Source organism: Ictalurus punctatus, chromosome 14 (assembly GCF_001660625.3).
Source record: "Ictalurus punctatus breed USDA103 chromosome 14, Coco_2.0, whole genome shotgun sequence".
Lineage (NCBI taxonomy): Eukaryota > Metazoa > Chordata > Actinopteri > Siluriformes > Ictaluridae > Ictalurus > Ictalurus punctatus.
The window spans coordinates 10,784,086-10,790,085 of NC_030429.2; the positions used below are offsets into that span (position 1 = coordinate 10,784,086).

The window sequence follows — 6,000 nt, forward strand, 5'->3', positions numbered from 1 at the left end:
TCAAACAAATGTGTTTTTCTCATGAACAAATTCATGATTATGAAACTCACTGAGTATGCAGTGAGAAAGATAGATAGATAGATAGAGAGAGAGAGAGAGAGAGAGAGAGAGAGAGAGAGAGAGAGAGGATACAAGTATGAGATGTATGCACCTTCACATTCTGTCCCAGTACAAAAGCATAACTCAATCAGTAAACAAATTATTAGGTGAAGGCTAATCCATCCATAAATCCATCCATCCATTTTCTGTACTTATCCTACACAGGGTCACATGGAGCCTGGAGCCTATCCCAGGGGACTCAGGGCACAAGGTGGGGGACACCGTGAAAGTGGGGCCAACCCATCACAGGACACACTCACACTACAGACAATTTAGAGATGCCAATCAGCTGACAACGCATGTCTTTGAACTTGGGGAGGAAACCGAAGTACTCGGGAGAAACCCCTGAACCATGCGGAGAACATGCACATGGAGGGCAGAGACAGGAATCGAACCCCCAAAGCCAGAGGTGCAAGGCAAGCTGCTAACCACTAAGCCACCATGCCCCCTGGGAAAGGTAATATTCCTTCAGTATTGGTGATGATGGGAACTTGGCAAGTCTTCAAACAGAAGAATCTTGAGTGGACACTCAGGGCAGATTTTAACAGGGTCAAACCTGCTTGGGCTGGGCAAAAATCTCTGCCTTTGCCCCAGGGGCCAACACACACATTGCTTGTGTCTTTGAAGCACTCTAAGTAGGTGTCCTATGTGGTAATTGCATCCTGGGTTTCTGACTCAAAGTACCTTTTAGTGGTGCAGATAACAATCTAAACTGGCCTACATTACAGGGACTGTGCAAACGACCACGAAGGCTCATTCTCCACACTCAATTTAGGCAACTGCGCTCGTCCTTAGAGCGTCTAGTGAATTCTGCTTAATGCATTTCAACAGCAATTTACAATAATGCAGTTCAACAACATTGAACACTGTAAGAAACAGGATTCCGCCTTTCCAAAGTTAAATCAAACCAGCCTGGTATTAAATAAACCATGTGAGACAATTCATTCTGCTGAAGAAATGAAATACCATCTACCAGTTTACTTTCATTACTTGCTTTATTTAAGGAATAAAGCTGCCACACATACTATACCTGGACTGTGTTTCTATATAGTGTAAACACACACACAGAGACAGACAGAGAGAGAGAGAGACAGAGAGAGAGAGAGAGAGAGAGAGAGAGAGAGAGAGAGAGAGAGAGAGAGAGAGAATTAATAGGCTTAGATAGGCTTGGTTCATTAGTTATTTACACTCTTTTTTCCGTGTCCACTGTTTTGAATAATTTAGAAATGTTTGCTACTCTTGTGTATAATGTTGCTGGCTGCTCCAAATTTATGTAAATGATCCATGTCAAAGCTTGAGGGAAAATAGAGAGCACTAACCGGGAGGATGAACAGTTTGGAGCTCAGGCCCATTTGCAAAACAGAGAAAGTGAAAGGTTAGAAAAACATTTTACTTTACAGTGATTATTTTGAAGACTGACCATGTGGAAAATGGATAGGGAAGTGTAGACTTGTATGGCAGTAGTGACCAGAAGCTAAAAGATTAATCTAAAATAGAAGAGAACAAAACAAAACAAAACAAAACAAAACAAAACAAAAAAACCCTTCCTGGCCTTGCTCTGGAATACTCGAGGAATGCAAATACATATGGAGTGTAAAGTTCCAAGTGTCACACCTGATCACACACACTTTGAATCCATAGAGTAGAAAAAACATTGATTCATTCATGCAAAAACAAAATTCCAAAAGAAAGTGCACAGTGAAACTTCACATTCCAGGAGTAGGAGCTTAAAGACATGCGCACATTCCAGACATCCCACAGCCTGTCCTATTCCACAAAGTGCCTCTGAAACATGCACAAGAGCAGAAAAATTTAAAATACACCCAGTTTTTCCCCTCTCCTTTTCATGCCTGATCATGACTCCCTCAGGTATAGGAGTACAGCTGAATGCTTTTACGCCTATAAATTACGAGAATGCAGAATATCACATCACATCAAATCACATCACATGCCATCAAAGTAATAATTAGGCCGTTAGAGCTGGAACATCAGTCAAGTGCACTAAGCTATGGTCTCTAAGTGCTTCGGGGGTTCACAAAGGAGAATATTTGTAGTGGGTGAAGTGCCGGTCTCAGCACACTCATTACAACAGATTCAATAAAGGATTAGTCAGAGGTCTCAGAGGCAGGGGTGGGGCTGGCGTTTGGATTTACAGCTCTGTTCTGTATATTTCATGATGCACCTAATGGAATAAGGCTGTATATTTACTTTGGGTCCCAGGCCTGTCCCATATAGAGGAGAGTGACGTTTACAGCAGGCAGAGACCAGGGAAGTGCAGATATAAAAGTGAGCTATAATCGCTGCCAATGAGATGAACCTGACCAAGTGTGAGAAAAATAGTGCTTTTACACTGCACAGTGGGGTATGGTGCTGTCTAGTTACTAATCAAAATTCACAACTGTCTGCACCATAGTTGAGTACCCATCTCTGTTTCCCACTGCTTAACATAGGAGAACTTCAGTGGAAGTTATGGGGTGGTGTTATCATTCTTCGTGTGATGCAAGAAGTGAGAACAGTAAATACCAAAAAAGTAGAAACCAAGAATCCTGATGATGCCACAGCTGTGGCCAGGAGTCTGAGAGCAAAACTGGCTGTGATCTCTGGGTGTCAATCACAGTGACACTAGGCAATTGTGCGTCTCTGTGAGCTCATGTACGTGGAAGAGGGTGGATAGCGCTTTCCTCAGAGTATGTTACACTGCCTTCTGAGGCAGCATGAGCAGCAGTTCACAAAAGATTTGGCGGTTGGTTTCACATGTAGAAAGGAAGAGGAAGCACATGTTAGCCTTTACCCTTTCAAGTACCCCCCCAACCCAAAAAAAAAAGAAAAAAAAAAAAAAAAAAAAAAAAAAAAAACAGTGGGAAGGGGATAATTTACTTCTAGGTCTGATTTACTGATTTAGCATTTACTCAGCAGTTTACCTGAAAATACCCAATGCATCCGAACAGACAGAACTCTTTGGTTTTCCTTCACTGTACTCAATTGAATGTCACAGACATGCTGCTGTGCTGTACCTTTCAGCAGAAAAATGGATTCTAGATAGCCATGTCCTAAATTTATACTCTCATTTTAAATAGGCCTTGGAAGCAATGAAACTCCAAACTGTGATTTTGGTCCTGTAACCGGAAGACGCTCACAGTGGCTCAGGGTCAACCAGACAGACAATGAGAGCTAGAAGACAGGAGATGAAGCCAAATTTTGAATGCAAGTGGTCTAGCACACAGTCACTGGCTTACAAAATCATTCAGAGTTTCAGTGGACTGTGACATTGCGGGCTGAGGTGAGCCAGCATCGAAATGCATCTGATAATGCTTATCTAAGCAAAAACAAGCACGGCGTCTCTCTCCCTCTGTGGATGCAACCTGTCGTCACACTGGAGATCTGAACGGATGATGATCACAAGGCTTTTAAGAACACAGATTTATCTGAGGTTTCCCGGAGTGAGCTTGGCGGAACGCAGAGACAGACAGACTGGTCTTAAATACGCAAATGAAATGTGATTTAATCATGATAAATCAGTCTTGGGAATTTCAAAACTACAGTGAAGAAAAGTTGGCTCTGGTACAGACTTTCACCACTGTTCTGTGCATGCGTGCGTGTGAGTATGTACACGTGAGAGACACAGTTGTCACACAGGTGAAAGCCCAGCATAATCACCACTCTGCCCTTCCTCTGAGGAAGACCAGATTCACTACCTGACAGACACGCCGTCCACATTGATTATTCTTCACCCTTTTTCACTCCATGCCCACAAGCAGGCCTATATCCAAGGGCATGCTCTGTACTGAGAGAAATCAATGAATGCTCACACACTTCATGACAGCCAGTGTGAAGGAAAGCCTCCCTCATGGGCTGTGTGCTCTTCAGAATTTAATAAAGAATAAGGAGGCATTTTTCCTGTCTCACACTGCTGTACCTCTTCGATGACCAATGGAGCGGCAGAGACGGCACCAGTGCCAGCGCCGGCTCCTCAGGGCCAGGGTGGCACGCTTCCAGCAAATTTTCTTCAACAGTACAACGGTTTTAACCAAAAGGATTTTGACCTTTAATGGGTTTATGCTGTAGTGTTTGGAAAAGTTCCTCACTTTCATGCACTTTGTTTTCACACGCTGCCAGATCTGTCAATAGAGTGCGAATGCTCAGAGAGTCATAGAGTGAGACTGACATGAGAACACAAAGAAACAAAGAATGAGATAAACTGGAGGTGAGAATGTGAGACAGGAAAGGGAAAGAAACAATGAAAAAAAAGTAAACGGTCACATTTTCATGACACTTCAAGAAATCGGCTTTATTGCAGTTGCAGGCGAGAAGCAAAAAGACACTTTACTCTATCTGTATGAATATCAGCTCTACGTTAAAACCAGATACACAGTTTTTTCTGCTCAGTACTGATGGATGTAACTACCAATCAGCCGGTTCAATGAGTCCTGCATTGAAACAAAGTGCCTTTAAAAATACTGATGAACTTTAAAAGTAATACCCCCACCATTTTTCCACCTAGTGAATGACTGATTATGAATCATTTCAACATGTCTCCTTGTACGGTGAAATACATTTACTTGAAATTCAGTCAAACGCATTCATTAGTTGTGAGTCATTAAACCTTTGTTCAAAAAATAAACAAAACAGATTTTGTTGAATATTTTTATGAATATTTGAGCCTTAAGTCTATGAAACATGTTAAATTGACTCATTTTTCCACTGAAAGAATTCATGTGTTGCCAACGCAGCCGAGATGCTGTAGCTCAAAGTAAAACACAGGAGTGCTTCGATGTTAGCCAAACGACACACGGGCACCGCTAAACTTAACTTTAAATATACCTACGTTTATTTTACCGTATTGCTTCAGTTGTGGAAAGGTGTGTGACATTCAGTCATATCGGTCTCATATTAAAACATTTCCAGTTAGAGTGTATTAGTATTGGTTTTGAATTTGCATTTTACAAACCAATAATAATTTCTTTCATTATTACTGATTCCTGCCCTTGGACTTCCATTCTAAGTGAGTCGAGTTGAAATGCCTCCTTCGATGCCAAGTCCACGATTGGGGAGTGAAGCCTCTACTATTCTCTCACGGTCAGAGGATGAGGACGGCTCCCACAGAAGTGTTGCTTCATGTCTAATGGATTGCTCTGTGCTGAAACATGCCGTTCTCCATCATAAAGGTTGAACAGAGCAGACAGCCTGCACGCCACTTCAGTCTTACTTGGCTCACTTCAGTTTAAAAAGCCAGTACTGAAGAGCCCCAAATGGCCTGTCACTACCAGGCTACTCATGAGAAAACCCTGGAGTACCAACCCAAGAGACCTGCTTCTGGTCTCCTCCGTCTCTTACAGGTCTGCAGGAGCAGATCAGTCAAACAGACAAGTCCAACACACTTGATTTTTATTTACTCTGAAGGCTGCTGGAGCTTGCGATTCCTTAATGGCATGTCAAGATAGACATTTGGCTGACTAAATGACAAGAAATTAAATTAAGTTGCACAAGTTGGACAAAAATAAATAAATGAGATGACACACTAAAACTTTAAACACCAAGAGAAACAGGATGCCTAAATAGAAATAGCTCATAAAATGTACAACCCGCCGCCCCCCCAAAAAATCCCCAGAATTACAATGACACTATACTTCCCAAAACTGCATAAGAAAAAAACTAAAAGACACAATGACTATGTGAATAAACTTTCATAACCCAGTCCTAATCCTAGTTATCACACACACACACACACCCCGCAGGCCAAGAAGAGATTAGATGTAGACTGAAAATAAACAAAGATTAGAGATGACCCAACTGGTATGCATTATCTGTAACATTACCTTGATATGGTAAACGTTGGGCAAGGAATGTGATGATTACGATCAGGCTTTGCTCTTTGCATAAACTGTGCTTCGTCAGAATTTC

The 6,000-nt window shown here is 42.0% G+C and overlaps 1 protein-coding gene across 4 annotated transcripts in view; it reads right to left on the bottom strand.

Annotated features, from left to right (window-relative positions):
- rassf7a (Ras association domain family member 7a) overlaps positions 1-6,000 on the bottom strand; it is a 34,290-nt gene that overhangs the window by 12,393 nt on the left and 15,897 nt on the right. The window contains exon 3 of one of the 4 annotated variants that reach the window (XM_017485860.3): positions 5,916-6,000. This exon is cut by the window's right edge and continues 52 nt beyond it. The exons of the other annotated variants lie outside the window; for them this stretch is intronic. The gene's annotated coding sequence lies outside the window, so the exon portion shown is untranslated. The remainder of the gene's footprint in view (positions 1-5,915) is intronic. 4 annotated transcript variants of the gene reach the window in all.